Below are 26,770 nucleotides of genomic sequence, written 5' to 3' on the forward strand. Positions count from 1 at the left end.
CTCTCTTTTAGTTTCACGCACACAGATTTTATTCTAGAGTAATTTTAGATTTACCAAGATAGTAGAAAAATAATACCTTATGATGCTACATATTCCTCACTCTGGCAATGTTTCTTACTTTCGTACACTTGCCAAGATTAATATGTCAATGTCATTGAATCCAGATTTTATTTGGATTGATCTGGTTTTCCAGTAATTCCTCTTTACAGGGGTGTATTCAAGACACCATATCAAGTCTCGTGAGATGGTTGGGTAGACAAAGCCCTTGCCTTGCAAACGTAAAGAATCAAGTTAAGATTCTAAAGCCTCCATGAAAAAGCCAGGCATGGAGGTGTGACTTGTTATCTCAGAAGTGGGGAGGCAGAGACGGGAAGATTCTTGGGGTCCCCTTGGCCGCTCACCCAGCCTAGCCCAACTATGAGCTTCAGGCTCGCTGAGAGATGCTACCTCAAAGCAAAGGCACCTAAGAAACAACACCTAAGGTCTTCCTCTGGCCTCCACACACTCATGACCACCTGTACTCATCCACACATGAACAGCCATGCACACTCACACACATCCAGCCAGGACACATCAAAATTGATTTCTGGGCCTTCTTTGTGCCAGTGGTGGTTTTGTCTTCCAGGACCCTGAGTCTCACTGACCACCAGACCAGTATGTGGAATGTTCTTTCTTAGAACTGGTCTAGAGACGTTATGATTTTTTTTTCTTTTTCTTTTTCACGTGAACTGTCCTACGTTTTAAATGTTGACTTTCATAGGTTGAATATCCTAAAACTATAAATCTGAAATGCCTCAAAAACCCACTGTGACACAAGTAGAAGACCATACCAACAAACTTTGTTTCATGTCCAAAACCTTATCCTGTAGCTCACCATTAGAAAATGTACATGGTCTGTATAAGGTTCATGGATGGTTCCCCTGTTTGTCACTGGGGACTCTAGTTGAATAGGAACTGCCCCCCACAGCTTGGTGCATTGAGCACTTTATCCTCAACCAGTGATGGGATTTGGGGATATTCTGGAAACTTCAGGAACTTGAAGGCTTTGCCTGGTCTCAGTCTTTTCCTCATAGTCAGCTTCCTGTCTATTACGAAGTAAAGGGCCTTCTCCAACACACACACACTCCAACTACTGTGATGCTCTGCCCAATATACAGAACCAAGTGACGATGGATTGAAACGTTTGGCCACGAGCAAAGTAAATCCTTTGGACTTTAGGTTGCCTTTCTCGGGTACTTGTTCCCGTTGGTAACAAACCTAGTTAATAACACAGTGCGAGTCCTCAAATTTGAAATAGTTCCAAGTTGTAGCCATAAACACCAAGTATGCAATATCCAGTCTGTAGACTATGAAGACTTGTTACTAGTATGACAACCCCATCCAAACTCTGAGCAATGCCATTTACACCGAGCATTCAGGATGCACCTCTCCCCAGGGTGGGGCGGTGCTCAGAGACTAAACCCTATAAATCACGTGCTCTGTGCATAGCAGAGCACACATGGCATGGAGTCCCACCTTGCCATGTGACTTTGGCCTGTGCAGCTGGGAGATGAAGGGGCTTTACTGCCCGCTCCCTCCAGCACTTGGTTGCTGAAGAAGCCATGGTTTAGTAGCTGCATCATTTCCTCTTGGCCTGGCTAATAGTGCCTGTTTAATGCTATTGCTCTATCCACTTACCCACACGTCCCTGGCTCCCTCCGACTCCGGAAACCTTGAAGGGAACATCTCCAGAGGTTCCCAACTGAGCAGGTGAGTATCAGCCAGATTGATAATGAACTTCCGTCACAAAGGACCAGGGCCTGTTTGGAAAACAATCTTGGTTCTAACTGTCTGAAGAGAGAGTCTCAAATAAAAAGAAGAAACAAATAATACCAGCAGAGAGTTAGAGTTGTGTTTCAGAGCCAAGGTCTGCGAGCTTTCCTCTGCCTAGAAGAAGACATGAATAAAAATTCTGTCGTCAATCACTGTGTGATGCTGGCATATCTTTCCTTCAGCCTTTCTCATCCTCCCTCCATCAGGCATGGGACAATGAGGTATGGTCAGATTGAGTCACTTGCGTGGGATCCTATAGTTATCCAGTGTGGGGCCCAAGATTTGTCCCCCTCACCCAGGTTAGGACCCAGCTTCAAGCCTGTGCAATTGGGGCTCCTGGCCATTGATGGAGGCAGAGGTGGGCGTGCACAGGTTGCCACGTGCATACACTTCAGGAGCAGGTGAAGGGTTAAAGGGCTTGCAGTTGGCCCTCAGTGGACTCTTGGCTCTCCATCTCTGCCATCGGTGCCACCAGCCACAGGACCGGCTTCTAGAAGCCTGGGAACTATCGTTTGTTTGCATATTTCCCATAATACCTTTTTTGGCGGAACTAACCCCAAGGAGAGGAAGGTATTAATCTGAAGCCTTACCTCAGGTCAGGAGTCACAGTCCATCAGAGCCCTGGGGCTGTTTGGAGAACACCTGGCCGCACTAGAGGTGAAACCACACTCCTGGGCCTTGTAGCATGCTATAGAAATGCTATGGCTGTTTCCCCTTTATCTACACGAACAGTGTAACTTTGTTTAAAAATTGAAAATGTGTATACTGTCCCATTGGCTGAAAGGGGCCGTCAGATAAACCATCCTTCCCCTATCACATCTGATGAATGATGTAAATGGGTTTTGGCTTTAGAGGTTTTTTTTTTTTCTTTTTTTTTTTTTTCCAAGGCACTACAGTAAATGATCAGAGTGGTAACATTTTTAACCTTATCTATCATCCTGAAACATTTTTTCTGCCTCCAATAAAACATGTCAGAGTCGATTAAGGACATTCTTCAATGAGGTATAATTCATAGATTTTAGTAGGGAATCCAGGGGCACTGAAGTATTAAAGAGGCTGTGAATACTTAATTACAGATTCGCTACCATCTACCTTTGCTTTAGCTCTCTCACAGAATCGGGCTTTGCTCTGCAAACTCAAAGCCTTCTGTCTGATGGCGGGGGTCGGAGGAGGAGCAGGTAGGATGGCCGGGGACGTGTCACATTGTGTCTGGTGACAGGGCTGTGAAAGATACAGCGGCTCAGTACGTTTGGCAGTGCTTATCTGGTACATGAGTGTACATTACTTCCCAAAGCCCGGGATCACTTTGGACAGTATCATTAAATGCCACGTCATTACCTGTTATAGAGCGATGCTTTAGCTTCAAGGGCCTCTTGGGACGCGCGCAACAGTCAGAAGAATGATGGGCAGAGATGGGGCCGGCATTAAATTTTCAATGGAAGTGGTATTGGCTTTGACTTTCCAGAAGCCTTATCTGTTAGATGGTGTTTGTCACTGGGCCTCGGAGCTGTGGATGCTCGTCAGTTGCAAGTTGCAGGCACTTGAACGATATGGACAGGTGAAGGCTCCACGGGGACCAGCCTGGCTCGCCGAGAGCTGGAGGGGGTAAATTGAAGGTTTATTTATCCCATTCACTGTCAAGGTTAGCTTGCTAGAGAGCTGTCCTATGGATGCTTACAAATGCCAAAATCCTGGTAAATTGTGGGAAAGAGCCTCCAAATCACTGACCTTTGTACAGCGCCCATCAACGAGTCCGCGTCTCCGAGCGTGGTCCTTAGAGGGAGTTAAATGGTTGGTAAAACGAGTCTGATGCTGTTCTGTAATGTCAGTGTCCATGAAGCTTTTACTTTTGTGTCTCCAATGTGGATAAAGTCAGAAATACAACTGATAAGAGGAAGGCGGCAGCTCGGGTTGTGTGTGCAAAAATCATCACAGCAGTGTGGGGTTTGGCAAACGACGCCGTGTGAATTTTTACATTCGCACGTATTCAAAACTTAAAGGCAGTTGGGTCCTCCCATTGTTCTGTTTCCGTTAGAATTGGGGATACCACAATTTCTTTCCTTTCTTTCTTTCTTTCTTTCTTTCTTTCTTTCTTTCTTTCTTTCTTTCTTTCTTTCTTTCTTCTTTTTTTTTGTTTTCATTCTCACTTTTTATTTGGGACACCTGCTACAGCCTGGTCTCCGGGGGATGCTCTTCTGAGTGATGGGTTCTCCTGCTGTGGGCTTCTGCTCAGGCCATGACAGCTAATTTAAAGAGGCAGGAAGGAGCCAATCTTACCGTTTTCTGTTTCTTTTGTGGAGGATGGAAATTTACTAAGAAGTGCTGTGAGTGACGCTCATTCAAATGTAGAGGTCATTGTGGATCAAGCAAAGAACACCCTACCATGGAATATTATGTATCCATTAAAAGGACTCTGAGAGGATCATTCTGCCGCATGCTTTTGTAATACCAGCTGTGGGGAGGCTGAGGCAGGGGGATTGAGAGTTTAAAGCCAGTCTATGCTGTATAGTAAGTTTCAGGCCAGCCCAAGTTAATACTGAGACCATCTAAAAATAACAAACAAATGCTCAAACCAAAATAAAACCCAGTTTCCTTAGAGACACACCTATAGGATGCTAATAAAAACAGTGTGACTAGCAGTCTGCTTGTTACATAAGCCTAAAATCACCCTCCCCCAGGGGCACCAGACAAAATATTCAAGAAATTTGAGTTTTAGTCTCAGCTAAAAAAGAATCATTCAGAAATCATCTTTAATTTTTAACCATTTTTAATTTGACTGAATGTCATATACTTTATTCACAAAGTCTCTCTCTCTCCACTCTTCTCAGATGTTCGTGTGTGCGTGTGTGTGGTGTGTGTGTATATGTATGTATAAATGGACGAGTAATACATATTTTTGCTTGTGGTTATATAGACCAGGAGTGAATTGGAAAAAAAAAAAAAAGCACCTCAGGTGATTAGTGAGGTGTTTTTTTTTGTTGTTGTTGTTTTGTTTTTTGTTTTTTGGAAATGATATTAAAACATGTAATAGAAGAAGAAAATAAATAACACAGGAAGAAGAAGAAGAAACTCCTGGGTGGTAGGTTTTCCATGCATTTGCTCATGCCACAACACATTATTACAGATTTCCTGGTCTGTGCCATGGCCAGGCATGATGGGTTTCCAGAGGATGTGGCCAGGGGCCCCTGACTCTCTGGAGTTGTGTTTCTGTGCTGAAGGCTAATAGGGAAGCTGGCCCCTGGCCCACCCCTCCTGGTGGAGCTCCCGTGGGCCCAGAGGCCCACACGAGAGGCTTCCTCTTAGGGGCTGGATCTCTGGCAATGCTTCTTGTGTTCGTGATTTGGACATTAAGAGAAAAGGTTGCATATCCCATGCCCACTGGCCAATGTCTGGGAATTCCTCTTAGTTTAAACTTTCCCCTTATCACCTGTGAGCTCAGAAATGATGATGATAGCCTGGCAATGGGCATATAACAACCTGGTGGAGGGCCAGAGGCGATGAGCTTTGGGAAAATTCTGTTCCATCTCTCTCTGCTAACACTGGAGACTGTCACTGTGGCATTGCGTGCAGCCACTATTTACAAGGCTGCCCAGAACCTTCCTTCTTGTTTCCAAATTCAATTTAAGAGCCATTAAAATATGTCAAGGTTTGGGTAATGAATCCTTAACTGAAGCTGATATCATTATCAATTCAAACAAAACACAAATGCTTTATTTTTCTCCTTCTGTATGGCTTTCTATGCCTACCTGTTTAATTCTCTGTGGCCAAATGAGACTTTGATAAGTGCAATTCTGGAATATCCTGTCAATAGTAAATTTTCTGTTGTGAATTCCTTTCAAGAATTCCTTTTAAGAACACTGGTGTTCTGGAATGTTCTGTGTTATTATATGACTCCAGTCTGATATGTCATGGTCTAGAAAGTCAGGTTCTAATGACTTAGAATTTCTAAGACGCCAACACTCACCATTCTAGAAGAAGGAAGAAACAGGCAAAGCAGCCTATCCAAGGAGCACTGGGAACAGAAGGGGAGGAGGGAGATGGGGTGAAGGTAGACAAGTGAGGGGATGATCAGAAGACAGAGAGTAGAATGGGTAGCCCTGAGAAGCATAGTCTTCAGCTGGGACAGGAGATATATCATAGTGGGCTTGTCCAGCAGACACCAGACATGAACGCTCGCTCACTGGGTTTTGTTGGACAAGGTGATTGCAGAGCTGTGAAACCTGTGCCAGGGAGAGTGGGGTGCACAGAGACCTTGATTTATCTTTATGATGCAAAAAACGCAGACAGTAACTGGCTCCAGTAGATTACGTGTAGGTCACTGAGTGGCTCTGCCTTTCCATCTCTCCCCACAGCTGGGGTGGCTGAGTCCGAATGTGAAGACCACAAGCTGAACACTCTTCAGAGCGCCTGAGGGTAGCTTTATCGATAGTTTTACTGACTCATAACTCAACAGGTGCTCCTCCACTGGTAAGCAGCACTTCCGACTCCTGAAACACCAACAGGCATTCCATTGGCCTCCAGTGTCCCATGTGGAGAGGTGGTTTCTCTTGTTAGACCCTCCTTTGTCTCTGACTCCTCCCTTGTCTGTAGGGCCTGGAGAATCCAGTTTTTCTGAAAGTTCTCGTGTGTGTGGGAACCGGGGAACATGCCAGGTCTGATGAGGCTATGTGCTGAGGGCTAGCCATCATGAGGAGTGCCCAGGCACAGTGGGGTTGAGGGTGGCGGTGACATCATGCCCCAGTCCTGGTTGAGACATACAGGATCCCCCTGTTATGAGTTACTTTTCTGTTGCTGTGATAAGGGCAGCTTGGAGAAGAAAAGAGCTGATTTGTGCTTAGAGTACCAGAGGGATGAGAGTTCATCGTGGCAGGGACAGCAGGGCAACAATCAGCAGGCACAGTGAGCTGAACGCCCATCTCTTCAAACACAAGCATGACGCAGAGACAGAGCCAGCTGGCTTCTCGTGACAGGGCTGCACCACCAATCCTTCCCAAAGGGCACCCCCAACTGGGGACCAAGTGTTCAAGTGCCCTGGTGTTATGGGGCACACTTCTCATTCAAACCGCCACAGCCCTTGTGGAAAGCTAGGGCATAGCCTAAAGTCTCCGGGTTCAAAAGTCCATCCATGATACTGGAGCAAAACATTCTGCCACCTGGAATGGAAAGAGAACAGGTTTCCTCGATTCCCCTCCACTAACTTTCCTGTGAGGCCCCTGGGTGGGTCTGGAGATCACTGTTGTAGCTGACTGCACCACAAATTAGGAAAGGGCTAGAGATTCCTGCACAGAGACCATCATCTTTGCTCTGGTTACTCTCAGGTGACCCGAGCCTCATTTCTGAGGTAGTGTGACAAGTCCCCAGAGAGACAGAGGCCAGAGCTAGGTTTCCTCAGAATCCCTCAATACAAGAATTATGGTTATATGCATCTCATCAGCATGGGCAATGAAAATGGGTTGGTCCCAAAGCTGAGTTATGTTTAATTCAGTCTCTTACACATTCATGCAACATAGGCCTTGGCCCCTACTGAGTACCCCTGACTCCTTGAGTTGGCCCTTGGTCTGTGATTGGCTTCAGGAGCGTAGAAGTTCTGCTTGAATTTGAGTGGCACAGATCTGGCTCACCTCTAAGCTTGGAGATACTGCACGAGAAGACTGCTCGTATTTACCAGGTGACCCAATGGAAATGAGGTCTTCTTGGGCCTTCACCTGCATGCCTCATCTTGTTGTGGGCACACTCAGCTTCAGACCACAGAAAGGTGGAGCATGGGTTCACTGGTTGGCATCTATTTCACCAGAACCATCTGATCACATCCTTTCCTCACACCTGGAACAAGGTCCCTGACCCTAGGGAGGTTCATGGTTTTTTTATTTTGGTTCATGGTTTCAGAAGTTCCATTCCCTCCATTGTGGTGACTGTAAAACCTAAACCACAGCTGGAGCCAATGACTGTCCTAGATTGTACTGTACCCTGGCTAGCTAGAATCATCTGGGAAGGGGGAGTTACACTAGGGAAAATATACCCTAGTGGAACTGTTGGTGGGAAAGTCTGTTGGGCATTTTCTTGATAATGATGGAGGTGGGCATGGATAGTGTCACACCTGGGCAGGTGGTCCTGGGCGCTATAAGAAAGCAAGCTGAGCGAGCCGCAGGAAACAAGTCAGTGAGCTGGATTCCTCCATGGACTCTGCCTCCAGGTTCTTGCATGGAGTTCTGCTCTAGCTTCCATCCACAGGGAACCATGATGTGGAAGAGTACCTGAAATAAACCCTTTCCTCCCCAAAGCTGCTTTCGGCCATGGTCTTTTGTCACAGCAATGGAAGACATCTTCTAAGACCCACTCTTAATGACCTGCTTCTGAAAACCAAGCTCTGGTTCCTAATGTCTCCACAGCCCCGCACATGGCCACAAGAGCTTCAGGCTGGGCATTGAGACTATGAGTCTGGTGGGGGCATTCTAAATTCAAACCATCATACCTACTCTGACTGCTCACTCCTATCAAGAGACGAGAATGAGCTTAGCGACTCTTGATGCCCTAGAATACTGCATCCTTCCAGTACTTCTATGCCTGGTCCAGGGATAGCCTTCTCTTCTGCTCACTCTGCCACTGTGTCAATGTCCTCTGGATAGGCTTCATAGACCAGTGGTTGGTTGGTCTCTCTCTCTCTCTCCCAGGACTCTTCTCTCCTGAGAGACAAAGTGGCCCCGACTCTCCCTTCTCCACTTCTGGTGACAAGAATGGTTATATTAAACGACAGAGAACACCTCTTGATTCTCTAAACACAACCTCATCCAGCATCAAGCACACGGCCCTTTAGTGTGATGAATGTTCACCAGCTAAGGGCTGGGGCTGTGAGCAGTAATCTCAGATCCAGGAGTGGGTAGGTCATTCTACATCTTCCTTCCTGGTGAGCAACTAACTTCTCAGCCAGTATCAGGTACTGATGCTCCAGCTTGCTCAGGAAGCTGAGCAACACGGAGCCTGGTATTGAACAGCTGCAGATGGCTTTAGTCTCAAGTCCGTGGTCTTTCCCCTGAGACTTCTGGGTACATCACTGGGTTTGCCCTTGACCTTGAGTGAGGCAGCACCATTGTCAATAGAACTGTAAGACCACACTCTCAACTCGCCGCTTTTGTCAGAGCAACTTGCAAAAAGTCCTGGGAATATTTACAGTTGGTCTTTAAGCAGCAGTGGATCCGAATAAAAGAGCAATATCTCACATCATTAGCCCATAAATATGCAATTTAGTTTTATTTGTCAAATAAAATAACCTGAGATTGAACTGCCTAGTTGAAAGACACAGACATACATACACTTGTCTCCTGTCTCCTTGCCCTTCCTCACACTTGAAGAATGCTCTTTTCCTAAGAGCATGTCTCCTCTCCTCTCTTGCTTTCCCAGGAAGAACCATTTGGATGTAGCTGCAGCTCTTTCGTGGTCGAGTGGCCTCTGGTTCACAGTTAGACCAATGTTAGTGGATCATAGAGGGTGAACTTGGTGGATATGTGGGCATCTGCTTGGCGGGTGCCATGGGTGACTTCATTCCAGGATGCTACCTGCCCTTCACAGATCTCTCAAGAGGAGCCTTGAACTTCTTCTGACTTGGGTATGTCTCAGACATAGCAGAAGACACTCCAGTGTGGACTCCCATGGTTTGGGTCAGTGTCTTTAACAGAATCATTAAAGACAGTGAGCCCTGCCAGGAAAGCTTCACCTCCAGTGGGACCTAACATGGAATTATCTCAGATGTCAGCTCTGCAAACGAGATCTTGATTTACATAGGGACGTTCCCCTGTAAGGCATGGCAGCCAGGCTCTCTCAGGGAGACTGACACACGTCAGAGAAAACAGGGTATTCATCCTATCCCCAAACTCAGAGACTCTCAGCAAAAGCACTAGAGATAGGACTTTTGTTTGCAGCGCTGGCGTTTGTTTTCCTTGTATTCTTATGGCAACAATGACAAAAATGGCACAGACTCTAGAGAAATGAAGAACTAACACTCTGGTTTAAAACGTTATATATTTTTTGATATTATAATGTCATTGAGGTATTTCCCCTTCCTTTTTCTCCCTCCAAACCATTCTGTGTGCCCCCTTGCTCTTTTCAAATGAACACTTTCTTTTTCTTTAATTGTTGACACACACACACACACACACACACACACACACACACACACACACACACTCCTAGATACACAAAAACAACCTATCCGGTCTGTATAAAGCTCCATGTATGCATGTTTCCAGAGCTGAACAGGGGCCCAGGGATCATTGTGGAAGGTGGGGGGGGGGCAGAAAGATTGTTAACGTCACATGAACAGGGAGTTTGCTATGAGATTGTGTCTCCTAGGAATGTCAGAAGCTATTCTCATAACCTCTCCCCAACATGGCTGCCTAAACGCGGCCCAAACAAGGGCAACCCAGTAGACAGACAAACATGACACATATGACATACATACATGAAGACGGGAAAGCCCAAGAGGCCTCAGCTCTAGACAAAGAACTGCAGGCAACTAAGGAATGCATGGAGTGGGAGAAATAGCCTTCCTCGGAGAAGAGCATGCTGACACCCCCTTAACTCGAGAGTCCAAGTGCATACATAAAGCTGCAGTGTTCAGTTAGTGGGGCCTCTTCATGTGTCACCATGCAAGGTGCTTATGACAATAGGTGCAGCATAGATTTTATACAGACTTCTATAAATGCGTATTCATGTATCTGTATAAGCTGCATAAGATAAAACACTTAAATGCCCTAGAACATGCATGTCTACCTACAAACTTTTGTCCTATTAATTAACTAATTAATTAATTATTAATTAATAGCATTCGCTTTTAGAAACAACTATTTTTCCCATTTACTATTCTTTTCATTGTACATATTACGAGGCACGGCATGAAGATTCAATTTCGTGTCTGTATTTTGTCGTGAGCAGATCAGGGTGGGGTAGCTACCATTCTGTCTCCTTTGAATACTTATTTGAACCAGAGTCTCATGGGGTTTAGCCCAGGCTGGCCTTGAACTTGTTACACAGCCCAGGCTGGGTTTGAATTTGTGACTCCTTTGTCTTAGCCTCCTAAAGTGCTGGGATTCCAGGCATGTGCCACCATGCCTGGCTCAAATATTTTTTTAGAAGCTTTTTTTCTTCTTTTTTTTATGTTTTGACACATGTATGTGTGTGTTGGTATACACACATGTATGTGTGTGTGTGTTGGTATATATAGATGTATGTGTGTGTGTCTTTGTGTGTGTGTGTGTGTGTGTGTGTGTGTGTGTGTAAGCAGAGGTTCACATTGGGCAACTTCCTCCACTGCTCTCCATTTTACTTCCTGAGGTGTGGGTATCACTACTAATCTGGAGCTCTGTGATTTGGCTGCTCTAGCCAGAGATCTCGCTCTAAGGAGCCTCCATGGTCACGTCCTGACGGTTGCGAACAGTAGCTGCCACACCTGTTAAGCTTCTCCTTGGGTTCCGGGTCTCAGAACCTTATCCTTATTGGCAGGCACTCTAGCCACAATGTCATCTCCAAAGCTCTTTTGAAAAGCTTTTCCACCAAGCCTTTCATGGTGTACAAACCAAGAGAAGGCATACCCTGAAGAGAGAAATCTGTCTTCTTAGCCATCCAGAAGGGACATATTAACACAGAGGATTCAAATAATTATCAAAAGCGGAAAATGAAACACAAATCATGATTTTTCCAAGATGCTAACCATGCCCCAGCTCATGGGATTCAAGAGGAACACTAAGCATCAACTCTGACCCGAATGGTTGGTCTGAATCCGGGAAGTTTGGCAGGGCCTGCCTTGAAGTTTGATGAATGCAGAACAATCATGACATGATTTGTGGGGATGGTCTCCAGGACCTGGGAGGGGCTGGCTTTCTATTGCATATCTTCTATGAAATCTTACCCTTTCTGTGTCCTTGGGAGTTTCATCTTTTTAAGTGATGGTCATTTTCTTGGTGCCAAGATACTGTTTTTGTGCTAGAGCTCTTGTCAGAAATTGTGACATAACACAGAAACTTGCCGTGAACAAAAAGGAATGTGTCTTGTTAGCAGTACAGGCAGGATACACAGCCCAGGCCGGCTGCTTTTATTGCCTCTGCACGGGAGAGGAAAATATCAGCCAGTTGACAGTGTTGTAACCTTGAAGACAGAGAAATGCACTAGGACAATGCCTTTCTGATGACCCACGACTGTGACCTACAGATGTTGACCCTGGGAAGCAAGCTTGGACATTGGGGTGACATCTGGGTGGCAGGTGCAATGAACAAGCCGCAGGACTTTTCTCAGCTCAGGGGATGTGTCATGGGTGGGATTTAGAGTCTGGCGTCTTTGGGGGCATACATACACCCCAGAGAAGCCTCCAACCTTTTTTTTTTTTTTTTTTTTGAGATGGGGTCTCACTGTGTAACCAGGCTGTCCTTGAATTCTCTATGTAGCCTAGGCTTTCCTTGGACTCTCAATGATATTCCTGCTTCAGGTTCTCAAGTGCTGGGGCCACAGGCATGGACCACACCATCGAGCTGCAGAAGCCACTTTCAAGCAATCTATGTCTTTGAATTATTTTTTCCCTTTGTCTCAAATTAGCTCTCTACACCACGGGCACTCAAAGAATGGGGGCTGTTTGTGTGGGTCAAACAGGCTGTGCTTAGATGGGACCGGGGGTCTCCATCATTCTTCCACAGATGTTGGTTTGAGCTCAGCTGCAACCCAGTGGGTTTGCCTGTCATGAAAACAGCTAACTGAGAGTTCCACACAATAGCTTTGAAAAGACAGTTGCTGACAAAGTGTAGCAAAGAGGTTATGGCATAAAACCCCATCCGGCCTGGCATAGTTACCAGTGTGCAGCGGACCCAAATTTGGTTCCCATCACAACTGCCTGTACCTCCATCTCCAGGGGACACAGTGCCCTCTTTTGTCTCTTTAGGCACCTGTGCTCAATGCACATATCCAAATACAGACACGCATAAAGGGAATCTTTTAAAAATACCTAAAGCTTAGGGCGGTGGTGACACACACTTTTAATCCCAGCACTCAGGAGGCAGGGGCACATAGATCTCTATGAGTTCAATGCCAACCTGGTCTACAGAGTTAGTTCTAGGACTGTCATGGCTACACAGAAATCCTCTGTCTCAAAAACAACAACAACAACAAAAACAAAACAAAACAACAAAAAAGGAAAAGCAAACAAATACCCCTAAACCTGGTCTTGCTTTCTAAAGTCTCTCTGGGATAAAGTGAACACTACCCCAATTCCCAGGTGACAGATGACCCTTTGTGGGTGTGAGGACAAGGGACTTTAACCAGCTCTCTCTCACTCGTAGGTCTCAGGTCTGGTCTGATGTCCACAGACAGAGTGGAACAGTGGATTCTCCAATCAAGGGAGGAGAAGAACCTTTAAATAATGAACTTAAAACATTTCTAAAACATCCATAAACTTACAGTTTGAAGTGGAAGGAAAAGCCATAGCTATTCCAAGGTCTTGGGTTCCTTCCATCTTAGGTGGTCATGAACAGCCAGGCAGAGGGTTCCTACAGAACCTAGGAAGACGTTCAATCCTCCTCTCAGGTGAAGTTCCATATCTCGAATGGACAACAAAGCCGAGTCATGTGTTGTGTGGTCCTGTCATATGTTACAATGCTCCACTAAATGAGTGACTAGTGTGGCCATCATTTAGAAAAGACCAATTAAAACCCAGAGACAACTCCTTATCACCTTTGCAAGGGCCTCTGTGCTCTTTATGAGCATCCGGTGACCTGAAGTGCGTCCAGGATGACCGGGCAATTAATTAGCTCCTCGTTTTGAGGGCAGCCTCTTAGGTGAGTTAAGAACCCTTTAAAAGAATCCTCTGTTTGCATCTCCAGCCAGTCACTGTAGAGCTTGGCAACAAATGACTTTCAAGGCATGCTGATGGGTTATTAGGTTCACGTGTAACTGATCACCCTCTTTTTCACTGCCACACAGTAAGATGGTGATGCATAAGTGGGCTAGGGAACACTCTGATAGTTGCTATTCCATTAGAATGCCAGCATTCTTTTCTTATGATTTCCCGGCTAGCCTCTCATGCTGATTGCACGGTCATACATGCCTTAATTCAGATATTTAACTTAATGACCACCAATGTGGGGAAGTCCCCCCTTCATGTCATAGGCTAAACACGGACTCCAAGGACATACCGTCCCTTGGCGTGACAACAGCCATGGAGCATCAGCAGGAAGAAGGCCTCAAGAAAGGATTAGCATGAAGCACTGTGTGCTTTTACTGGGGACCTTGGGGGGGGAAGGTTTGTGAAAGAGGGCATGGAGGAAGCTAGAGGGGATGGCTGGGGCAGCTGGCATCCACCACATTAGGGACACTTCATTTTGGAAAAATGGGGACACAATGCAGGATGAGGCCAAGTCTAAGGAGGAGCAGTGACAGGGAAAACTTGTGTCCATTGAAAGGGACAGCCATGGCTGTGGACATCTTTGCATTAGTCACTTAAATATGTGGCAACGGGAACCATCAGACAGGTCTTTCCTGGCAAGACTGAATAAGCTCCGGGGCTGGCTTAGATGACAGATTAGAAGATAGATTCCTTCCCTCCCCAGGAGGGGAACCATGTGCCTCTACCTTGGACAAATGTTTGGAAGTAGGAAAGTTTTGTTCCCAGAGGTAGATAGTATAAGCTGCACAGGGAGCGGCTTGGAAGGAAGGAAAGGCCTAGAGATTATGCCCTGAGTGGACTGTTTCAGCTGGGCAGGGGGCACAATCTACCCAGTGCACTTGTGCGTCTCTTTCTGTGTCTTTTCTGTGACGTCATCGTGTGTGCAGGACGTCTGGAGCCTCTTGAGAACATCAACCAATGTCATATTTTCAGTTGAAATAACCAAAGCCAAACCATCAAGTATTATAATAATGGTGATGATGATGATGATGATGATGATGATGATGAAGGTGATGATAACACCTCATTGAGAGAATGTCTGTTCCATCATTGGGTTTCTAGAGAGTCATGACATCATCAGGCTGGTACCATCTCAATTGTTCACTTTTTTGGTTCCAGAGACAGGGGAAAGGAAAAAAAAAAAACCCTCATGAACTGCTTATCCCCCTGATAATACAAATGCACCTGTAAATAAATATACCAGTGTCTGCACACAATGCATATTTATGCAGAATCTATACTCTGGGCGATTCTTTGGTTATCAAGGAAGTGCTCATAGGAGCCTTAGGAACCACGCTGTTCTCCCAGGCCTGGGGTTTGGGCGAAGTTGGACTATCTTCGAATCAAAAGGTGAGGCTAATTAAAAGGCATTCATTGGGGATCTGGGGGGAAAAGAGGTTCCTCACGGGAAAGTAATTTTATCTTCATTGACCCTTACACTGTCTTCCACCCGCAGTGGTGGGCGCTCTCCGCCTCTCAGGGTGACATCTCCTTTCAGGATGCTCTGATCGCCGGCTTGCACGTGCCCCCTTCTCCACAGGCTTATTTTTTTTTTCTAATCAGTTCACATGATCGAGCTTTCTCAAAGTGATGGTTTTCTTAATTCCTTTCCGCCTGTAGGGTGTGAGGCTTAGAGGGGCTCTCGTCAAAACTTTGGAGGGCTCTGTCAGTTTGAAAAGAACATGACCTTTAAATTGTATCAGTATGTTTGCTGGTGCATAAGGCACGGGAGAAGGTTCATCCTGATGGAAAACCACGGAGAGGCGGAGGAGGCGCTCAGAGGGAACAGGCCCGGAAGGTCATTTGTTTATACATAATTTGCTAAGTGAGAACAGGACCATTTACCTACCAAGCAGGAAAACCTTGAGGGTTCAGTGTATCTTCTAGCCCCTTCCCCCCAGTCTTGCTCGCTGTCACTGGCCAAGGTGAGCCAGTCTACTCCAGTTATGGCCATGGAGGGACAGATGTTGAGCTCCAGAGCTCTATTGTCAACTCTTTCAATTAAGGAAGATAAGCAGCTGGAGTGGGGGGTCGTTCCTTAGAAGTTGTTTTCAGCAGGGCAAAGTAGTGCTTTCCCGGGAAGCCCCTATTCAGGAAGTCCGGGGAATACTTGCTGTGCACAAGGCCCTAGAAATCCTGACATTCCATGTTTCACAGCCTCTTTTTATTTGTGCTATGTGTATAGTTGTGTGTGTGTGTGCTCCCATGACCAAGCACACCCATGAACACATGAGTGTGTGTGTATTTTATGTGGCTTTGAATTTAGGAAAAAAATGAACTCTGACCTTTGTGCTACGGTTTGTAACCAGTCCCCTTTGTTCTGGATGAAACACTTTGATTTAATTTTAGTACTTATAGAAATCGGCACTAGGGGTGGGGAGATGCCTCAGTTACTTCACAGTGCAAGAAGTGGAGTTCTGGTCCCCAGACTCACGTACATGTGAACTCTGGAGCACATTCAGGTAATCCAGCTCTTTTGGCAAGACGGGAGGAGAGGGAGGTTCTCCAGAAACTCGCAGGCCAACCACCCTGACATACACAGCTGCGAACAACAAAGAGACCCTGTCTTCAAAGGAGGCGAGAGCAGGCACCTGACAGACATACACACACACACACACACACACACACACACACACACACACACACACAGTCACGCACACCTGTGTCCAATCACATCTAATGAGGCAAAGATAATGGACATTTGCTGCTTCAAGGAGGTGAGCAAAAGCAGCAGTTTGAGCTTGGATCAGACATGGACCAACTTTCTTCTTAGCTACCACATCACTGTTTTGTTTCCATGTCCTGAGGGTTGAGAGAGATGAACAAGTCTGAGGGGCGTGGGGACAAGTTCTATGTGGCTGTAACGGTTACTTGGCCTCCATCTTCGTTGGCTTGCCTGCCTTGGCCAGTTCTCCAGTAGAAACTTCTGTTATTTCTGGAGATTAATATTTCTAGAAGGCTAAAGGAAGCTTTTTTTTTTCTTTTTCAACAGAGACACACAACAAAGACCCCAATTCACAGCTATCTCTCTGGGCAAATGGTCTTTGGAGTCGGGGGAGCAATGTGTGGGTCCTTGTTTTAGCCTCACGTCCTGAAGCGTAAACCATTTGTCAAGGCAGGTGAACCCCCACGCCCACCTCCAGCATCAGTGCTTCCAAATATTGACTGAGTCTGGGCTCCTAATGCAAAATGCAGAACAGGAATTGAAACATACTTGATGGAATTAAAACATCAGTATTGGCTCTCAGCTCCCTTAATAAACACAGCACATCCTAGGAGCAAAGGCCAGCGAGCTAACAGACAGCCTGGCACCTGACCCAGGTGGAAGAGATACCCCGGCCTCAGCTGCAGGCCTCAGGGATAGATTCCTACCCAGTAGCGCCCCTTTGCCACCTCCCAGGCCACAACTGTCCTGTCTCTAACTTTGACATACACTTTTCTTAAATAGAACGCTTTTTGTTTGTTTTGTTTTGTTTTGCTTTTTACCGTGGAAATGGGAAGACACTGTGGCATGCTAGATGGATGAAATAATCCCGATCACCACATTAAGCCATGTACAGGGGTTCTTAAGAAGAAGAAGATGCTGTATAAAGAAGAATGTTTTAACTCTCATGTGTCAAGCCTTCGGGTGAGCTGGGCATGCACTGTGAGGCTCTCGAAGGGTGGGCTTCTGGGTCTGTCATTTGCAGGGACATCTGCAGGGAGCTCAAAAGGCACACACAGACCTGTGAAAGTTCAGTCTGTGTGGATATGCCAGGGTTCAACTGGTTATTTCTCAGCTCCCCCGTATCCATGTTGAGTCACAAACTTGGGAATCAAAATGAAATGTGACACCCGGGCCCTTTAATGCCCAGAGCCACAAGGCTCAATACTCATTCCTTCAAGGTCTGAGGAAGTTTGTTCGTTACCACCCTGATGTTCACCAGGAGGTAGGAGCATCCTTGGGGCAGAGGTGCACACCACCACAAAAAGGCTGCATCTGGGTCCTAAGCGCCGGCATCCATAGGCACCGTGACGCGCCTAGCTAGTGCAGCGAAGTGAAAGCAAAGAACGGTGTGGTGATGTTCTGCGGTCCCTCCACACACACAACAGCATCTCCTCTCTCTTCTTTACCCCAGAACTTGGTGTCACAAATCCCAGGTCATGTTTGGACTCACTAGTCCTCAGTCCTAAAGGATCCTCGGTGCTAGGAAGCAGGGTACACAAGAAGATCAGGACAGAGGGAAGCTGCTTCTGACTGCAGCCCACACCCACCACCGTAGTCAGTCATTTATTGACAGCACACTCCTCCGTTGTTCACCCCTCCTTTGGGGCTGGTCTGCAGGTGGCTCTGCTGGGCACGTGGGGACTAAGCCTCACAGAAGCCACCATTTTGGCACTTCGTCATGTTACAGGTCTCTGCCCTCTCTCGGTTACGTTTTCTCTCTGAGGATCCCAGGACAACTTGGCTAGATTTGTTTCTGTCTCGATTCAACAAGATTGGCTTGACCTCGGAGTCATTCCAAGCTGGGAACTTCAAGTACCCTGAGTTGCCTCTGGTGCAGCAGCTGTCTCTCCCCGAGCTCTGCTCAGGAGCTTTGTGAGCACGTGTGTGCGTGTTTGTGAGTCTGTGCTTGTGCGGCTTTGTATCAGGGCAGGAGGACCTTCCTCCTCAGCCTGCACGGTCGTCGTCACAGCTCTGAACGACTCGGTGCAGCTTCCCCGAGGGGCAGGTTCCCTGGCTGGTGCCCATGGCTGGCCCCACTTTGGCTAGAGCGAGCAGTTTGGCCTCTGGAGATGTGGTCCTGAGGTCTGAAAGTCTGCTGAGCCTTGGGCCCTGGCAGGAGAGGTAAATCTGTGACTCTGCAGACACATTTTGAGTGAATTGGTTTCAGCTCTCGTGATATGCTAATGCTGATATTGTTTACGTCTGCTCGCATTGTTTTTCACTTTAAAATTACAGCTTTAGTGCATTAAGCTAATTTCATAATACTGTATTAACTTAATATTCCATAAATCACACATGTCGGATTGCATTGTAATGGATACACAAGAAACTGAATTTACTGCTCTGGCCCTCCAAACACATGGATTCCTAATTTGCCCCAGCGAGCCCTGGGCCTCCATATAGGGTTAAGGAATTACACATTCTGATGCCAGGCACAGATCATGCCGAGTGCGCACGCTCTGCGATTGGTCTCCATACAAATTGAAACAATATATTTCCAGCTATTTCCTAGTTGTAATTACTAGCAAAAATCGTAAGTCCGTGAACATATTTTAAACACCTGCACTTTTGGTCCATTTTTTTTTTTTTTTTTTTTTTTTATAAAGCTGTTTCCATTTGAATAAAGTTGAGAAAGTGCAACCCGCCAGGGGTAGCAATCACAGGGTCTGTTTTTCCTGAGAAAGATGATAACCTCTGATTTGGGAGGAGGAGGTAAAGAGAGAAACTGGTGGGTAGAAGCCATCTCGCACTGGCCCCTCTCTCTCCTCTACCCCACCCCTCACCCTTCGTTGGCAAAAGAGATTTAATTGCAGCTGCTTAACTGGTTTGGATGTTTACATATTCCCTGGCTCTCCTGCAAGGGTGCATGGTTCTGTACTGTTGCCTGTATTTGCGGGACCTGGGAACAAAGGGGCGCTCTCCGAGGGGGAACCGGTGGTGTGCTGGGGCAAGTGAGGAGCCTCTGTAGGTTTTTAAGCACACACTGTCTAATCGGGCTCTGACAAGTCCATTGTAAATCAAAGGTCTGGTAAGTGGGCATGCCAGAAATGTTTGATCTCCTTCCAAGCCTTGAAACAACTTGCTTATTTTTTCTGCAGTTTTGCTCCTCACTAAAATAAAACATTGCGAGATGAATGTTCTGATGGGTCATTGTGTGTCAAGCTGTCACTCTGTAATGGTTACATATTTCAGCTGGATTGAGGTGGTGCCGGCTGGGGGAGGTCTGGGAGAAAGAGAGAGGGAGAGAGGGAGGGTAAGAACGGAGACAAAGAGTATCAGGATTTCTGCTTTCTCCTTGTGGCTGATCTTCATTTAAACCAAACACTTGTCATGTTCAGAGGAAGTTTTATAAATTTTTAATGATATTGGGTACAACTGGTGCTTTGAAATTTGCTGTACTTTAATTTTTTCTTCGTTAGCAAAGGTTCACTAATGCATTGAAGTGCTAAGAGCGTATCCTAAGGATGCCACAATAATTGTGCTGTTAATAATATCGTGGCACTAGTAATGTTCTCCTGGTAATCAAGGCATGAGATTTTTTTTTAATATATTCAGTTATTACACTGCATCTCTTACAAATCATGTCAATTACAATTGCCAGCCTGTGACAGTTAAAATAATTGTATACGTTTTCTAGAATTTTCCATTGGCTTGGCTAATCAAGCTAAAAAAAAAAAAACCAACACATTATTTGCATTAATTTTGTTTCTCGTCTATTTCCACTCCTAAATCATTTGTCCATCGACTTCAAAAGGCAGAACAGTAAGTATTTTAATAATAAATATACAAACACGTTCACACCAACCTAATTTAAGAATACTCTTGTATAAGAGAAGTGAGACACAGTTATCTGGCTGGGATGTTTTGTATGACTAGGTTTAGGACATTAACTAGAGCGCTTGCATGCTGGTACCCTGTTATACTGTGTACGCTTGGGATAAGCCGATGCTGGTTATGTACAGAGCTTCTTGGGAGGCTATCCATTTTAGTGTTTTCTGGTTTTGCATTCAGTCCTTAGTTCTGTCTAGGTCAGGAAAATTTCGTGGTTTTTTATCTTTCTTTTTGGCTGCCCCCCCCAATAGCTCAGTGTTCCTCTGCACGGGGAAATGGTGTGTATGTAACACCTCAAAGAACAGCTCTGCGAACTTGCAGCTCGAACGCTAGTCTTCTGCCTCTGTGAGTGCTGCCCCAGACCAATGCCAACACTGGCTTTATTTCTGACTAAAATAGCTAAATGCTCCAGAAAGTCCTGAGCATGTAAAACTGGCTGCTCGTGGAATCCCCAGGCGGTGTCTCAGCAAATTTCCCCAAAGCCCAGATTCTCTCTCCCCTGCTTGTCAACAACAGGCAGGGGGTTGGGTTACAGAGAGACAGATGGTGTGGATGAGGGCCCTGGGAGTTCCCTGGGAGAAGGCCAGGCCATGCAAGAAGGCTCTCTTGGGATCTAGGGGTACCTGGCTGCCACTGTGCCTCGGAAGGGTGGGTTGGGATACCTCATAGGCAGACTTGAAAGGAGGGTCAACTTGGCCTATGGACAAAAGAGACTTTCAAAGCAAGCAGGACCATTGCAAGTGTTGGAGGAGCCCGAAAACAAGGAGAGGGAGTGGCTATAAAACAAACATTCACAAAGGACTGAAATGACGGGTGGGTAGAACGGGATTATTTAAGGAATTATCACGAAGCATAATGGTATTATAAATAAATAAGCTTTTTGCTTGCCAAAGCTGTCCTTATTCCTCCCCCTGGCGTCCATTGGTAGATCATGCTTGTGGTGTCAACATTTTGGCATGAAGATGGGTGACCACAGGTTAAAGGGGGTCAGGGCAACAAAATACCATTTTCTCTTCCTTTTCTTTTTCTCTCTTTTAATGCAATCATATTCTCTTAAACATAGCTTGAACAAATCAGCTCTCAAAACATGGAATTTATTTCTCAACTTTGCCTGAAGGTACGAAGATTTTTTTTTTTCCCTTCTCTCGCCGGCCCTTGGAGTCTTGACCATGCAGAATGGATGGCTTTAGAACTGTACACGGACAGGAAAATCAATGCGTCATACCAGGAGGCTTGAGGGGTTAGCTTCCCATGTCCATGTCAACAAGGCTATTGGCTTTTTTTTTTTTTTTTTTTTTTTTAACGGCCCAAAGTTATCACTTCCCGACTGCTCCAGCCGCCACTTTGACTTGTGTGGTCAAACCTTAACAAAAGAATTTCCCTTTGGCCACCACTCTGTGGCAGGGAATTTAACTACGACACAGAGACTTTTTCCAAGGATGATGATCTAAAACAGACAGGCAGGTTCCTAACTGCAGCCATTTCTGGGGAGGGGAGTAACTGGTCAGCATGTGAGAGAGGGGATCTGGGGATCTCCCAGGGCTGGACCACCAACATCTGTATTAATCCTTGGCTCTCCAGTGAGTTTTTGCTCTTTCTCCATGCTTCAGGGGAGGCAGCTTGTTGCCAAAGAGGAAAGCCTGGCTCGTTTAGGAGAGGGACACGTCATTTCGTTAACATCGAAGGCGAGGGATGGCTAGGGCTATGGACAACATCTGTTTGGCTTCCCTTCAGTTCTGTTAAGGAGACTTCAATTTGCCCATAGAATTATGCATGTTAGGTGAGCTGATACAGTGTCTCTTACTGCTATTACATTAAAAACCTAGACCATCCAGGCAGGAGAGCTTGGCTAAATCTTTGGGTTACTGAGCTGGGGGAACCCCCCACCCCAGAACCCCAACAACAGCTTCAGGGGCAGCCCAGGGTCCTTCCCAGGTTGGCTCAGTTTACCTCCTCTTGGCAGGCCACACCCTCTCCTGCACACCCAGCCAGGCTGACCCTTTGATCTGGTTTTCTTCACGACTCCCCTCCTCCCCCCCCCACATGCTCCCTCCTGCCTTTTCCCTGGGCCATCCTGTCGGCTGTGACACAGTGCTAACACCCTGGTGCTGGAGGCCACAGTGAGCATTGCTCACTCGCAGCAGGCGGATGAAAAGGCAGTGCAGATGTAATTTGTTTTCAATGGCTGTTTCAAAAGAATAATTGTGGTGACATTGCGGGATCAATATTATAGATTTTTGTTTTCAAGTACACTGTATGTGTGGTGCTAAGGGGAGGCAGGAAATACAGCATTGCAGCCTGAATACAATAAAAATGGATTGAGGTCTGCGGGTATTTGTCGGCTGCTAGCCATCACGGGGTTGGAGCATCATTGGTGGGATTACTGCATTTGTCCTTTGGGGTGGTGTTTCACGGGGAGTGTGCATTATTTCCTGTCCTTTTCATCCTTCGCTTCCCGGGGAGGAGACCCTATTTCCTAAATCTGGGTAAGGTAACTGGAGACCAGGCTCGATAGCTTGGCCTTGGCTTTGCTTGTTAACAGTCCATGGGAGGCACATTGCCTGTGCCGGACCAGAGATGCCGTGGTGGGCCCTACCGCAGGAGCCGGCCATTGCCACAGACTTCCGTACTTCCTAATCCAGGCTGGGTTTTGATGATTTCAGCAGACATTCAGTTCTCCTGCTTTCCCTGTGAGGATTTGGTATGATAGTTGAGACAGGGTCTCCCTACTCAACCTGGTGTGACGGCACACTCACGATCCTCCTGCCTCAGCCTCCTGCATTCTGGGATGGACAGGTATGTGCAGCCAGGACCGTTGGGAAGACAGTTCTCCCTGTACTGTGTGTTCATGAATGTCAGTGGATAGACACAGACTTCTGTAATCATGGCAGTGAGCCCCTATGTTCCCGAGGCCACACCCTGGGCTTCAGGCGGGGGTCCCCGAATGCTCCTTAGAAGAGCTTTCTGCTTGGGAAGCTAGTGTGAACACCGAGACAGCTGCTTTAAAAATCCCACGAACACTGGCTGAGGTGATGGAGTTAAGGTGGCTTTCCCGAGTTGGGGTAACTAGACAAAATATGTAGATCCCAGGGTGAAAATTATGTGAACAAAGAATTAGTAATAAAGCTGAATAAATGTAATGAGATGTGAAGGAGAGCATGGTGTGCGCTCTCGCCCCTGTCTTTCGCAATTAGCCCACGAAAGAAATGGAAATCCCAGCAAAATACCTTTCACTTGCCTTCAGATTGTAAATGAAAATGAGATACTTGGGGATGAGAGCATGCCTGGGCGCACAGCGAGCTTTAGAGGGACATTTAGAAACTGAGGGCTGAACATCTGGCCCTACGAATTCATCGCCAGATTGAGAAACTGAGGCCCAGTCATCCCTAGGGCCCTGATGGGCCTCCCAGTGAGTTCGAAGAGGCTGTATTTGACTCACAACGAAGAGCTCCCGAAAGCCCTTGAACTTGGCTCTGGTTTGCATGTGCAATCAGTTCACTATTTCCTTCAGTGTGGCTACCTGCAAACCTGCAAAGAGAAAGTACTGCAGGAAAGAATTTACATCTTAACCAAACATGGGTGGCCTATTCTTTTCATCTCCGTTTCCTATCGTCTAAAACCATCTCTGCAATGTTTACATTCTAACAGGAATTATAAGCAATCCAGAGATGACTAAAAGTGTTGAGGATTGAAGGTGAAAGTTCCATGCCAGCCATTTCATGCAAGAGCAGGATATCTTATTTTATTATTATTATTTTTAAATTTATGTTACGCATGAGTGTTTGCCTGCACATAAGTATGTTAGCCGTGTGTGCGCAGCACCCATAGAGGTCAGAGGGGGTGGTGCTGGATCCCCTGGAACTGGAGGAATGGGGGCTGTGAGCTGCCACGTGGGTGCTGGGAACTGAACCTCCGTCCTCTGCAAGAGAAGCCAGTGCACTTAACAGCTGCGCCGATCGTTTAGCTCCCCATTCCATTTTCCTTTTAAATTAAGGTCAGGTATTGACAATACAAAGCTGAACCCATCTCTGCGTTTCTTTGACTCGTCGGAAGATCCGGCAACGGGGACCACACGCCCCGGGCGGCGTGCGTCTGCATGGACTCTGCAGCTGCTTCATTGGCGTGCTTCTCTTCCACACTCCTACTCAGGGCCAGAGTGTTAGAGCGCGTTGGTTTGTCCTAGGGCGCGTGCTCCATTCAAGCTGGAGGACTGTACTCTAGCCTGACACAGTCACTTCTTGACAGACTAGCCAACGCCAGGGCCACATTTCCCCCTACAAATGGGGTCTCCTTGGTCTGAACAAAGGTAGAATCTGACCAGCACAAGCTTTCACCCTCACATCCTGTGTTCTCTGTGTGTCTGCGGTATTCAAAAAGTTTGGGGTGGGGGTAGGGCCGGGAAGAAGAAAAAAAAAACAAAACCCAAAACACCCAACAATAGGTGTTAACATTTGTATTTTTCCTAGGATTTATTTTAACAAACTGTCTTGAAGCCTCTTGCCTGAGATTCAGATGAGGGAGAAACTTTCTTCTCTTGATTCACCAACAGGGAGAAACCAGCTGAGGCATGAAGTCAGCCGATGTTGACTGAGTGGCCTTGGGTGGGCAGGGACCGACCAAGAAAGAAAAACCACCAGTCAAAAGAAAAACGTCCACGGAAGACAATGCTGGACGCTGTGTGTTAGGGTTAGTGTCTGTGGGTGTCCCAGAACCCAGTCAGCCTTGCACCTGTTTGTATAAACTGACTTTTTTATTATTCATTGTCAGGTAGAAGTTGGTTATTATCCCATCATGTGCTGGCATGATAATGATGAGCGAAGCGTGGGTTAACTGAACAGTTGCACCTGTATTTACTTTAAATTGATAGGCGCTTCGAGAGAAGAGTGGACAGTGCCAGGGACCCCAAAAACAGGATCTTGATAAAGTCTGGGACTGAAGACGACCTCTTGTCTAAAGGTTAAAGGGTGAATCTAGAACATAAGAACTGCCTATGTGGTAGGATCGGCGTGGACAAAGGTTCTGGGGCAAGAGAATACCACCTGCCTAAGACACTAGAAAGGGGGTCTATAAAGCTGGGGGACAGAGATGGACTGGTGGGCGCTAAACCACGTAGGACCTTATGGTCCAATGTAGGACCTTTTTCTTTTGTCCTGAGTGGAATAGGAGCAGTTGCTGCTGCTGCTGCTGTGTGTGTGCCTGTGTTTCATGTCGGTATGTGTATGTGTCTGTGTGTATGTGTATGTCTCTCTATGTGTGTCTGTGTGTCTCTCTGTGTCTCTTTGTGTGTCTGTGTGTCTCTCTGTGACTCTATGTCTGTCTCTGTGTGTGTGCGATGCTCATGATGACACCAATATGTCTGTCTCTTAAAGGGAACATTTACTCCGAGTTGAGTTTCCTAGGAATCAGGTTCTGGGCCTTAGAGAATCCTGTGGAATGTTGACCAGGGAATGCCGTTAGGGATAACTTCCTGGAAGAGTGAGGAGCAGCTTCGCCATGCCTGACCAACTGCTGAGAAGTTCAGCACTGAGGAGAGATCATGAGAGCCTGAGCCTCACATCCCTAGCTGCTGGGTCTCATCAGCCGTTCTTGGGTGTGAGCTGCCAGTGTGGAGGAGTGTACAAGGCCACTTTTTAGCCATATCATCCTTCTTGGTGTCCTTTCCAGGGGAAGCCTCTAAGAATAGAGCTGGTGGAATAAAGGGTCATCCTTATCATTGAAGCTATTCTTTCGTTGACATCTGTTAATCCATGGTCCATATCTTCTATTATTTAGGATTCTCCCTGTGGGCATCCTCAGTAAAGAGCCATAGGGGCTCATAACCTGGAGCAGCTTCTGCTGATGTGATTACAGAAGTAGTTGAGAGAGAATGTGGCCTCGCATTGGAGAGTGTGCCCAGAGATGAACAACTAATGGCAGGCTCGGAGATGGTGTTGAGGAACCTGATGGGTCGACCAAAGCTATATAACATGCTCTCTTTTCCGGAATAAACGAGTCTGCATTTCCTGGGCCTTGGATTGCATTCATCCGACTCCCGGTGTCTGTGTGATGAATCCATGCCTCTCAACCCCTAGGCCTGGACCCCCTGTTCTCACCCACGGGCTGGACCCTTGGGAGGAGGAGCAACATCTCCTCAATCTTAGATATTGCTCTAAGGAGCTCATGTGATTTGATGACCAAGCCTTCTAATTGCCATGTCCCTTTCCAGTCACGGCTACAGAATGTGCCCATCTATTCTGAGGTCAGGACACTGGTGACATGACGCCCTGGGACATCAGACAGCTCCCTCTGTTATATGACTGCATGTCTGCCTCCTCCCTTCTTTCTCTCCAGACTCTTGGCATAAGACTGAATGGCAACAGCTGTAGATAAAAATGTAATGGTACTTGTACCATTGGTGTTTGTGTGTATGTGTGTGTGTGTGTGTGTGTGTGTGTGTGGTTTCTGCTCTGGAAAAAGAACCTTGAGATCCCCAATGCTTAGAGGTCACAGAGACAGAAAGT

This window comes from Psammomys obesus, unplaced genomic scaffold (genome assembly GCF_907164565.1).
Source record: "Psammomys obesus unplaced genomic scaffold, mPsaObe1.curated_primary_1811, whole genome shotgun sequence".
Taxonomy (NCBI): domain Eukaryota; kingdom Metazoa; phylum Chordata; class Mammalia; order Rodentia; family Muridae; genus Psammomys; species Psammomys obesus.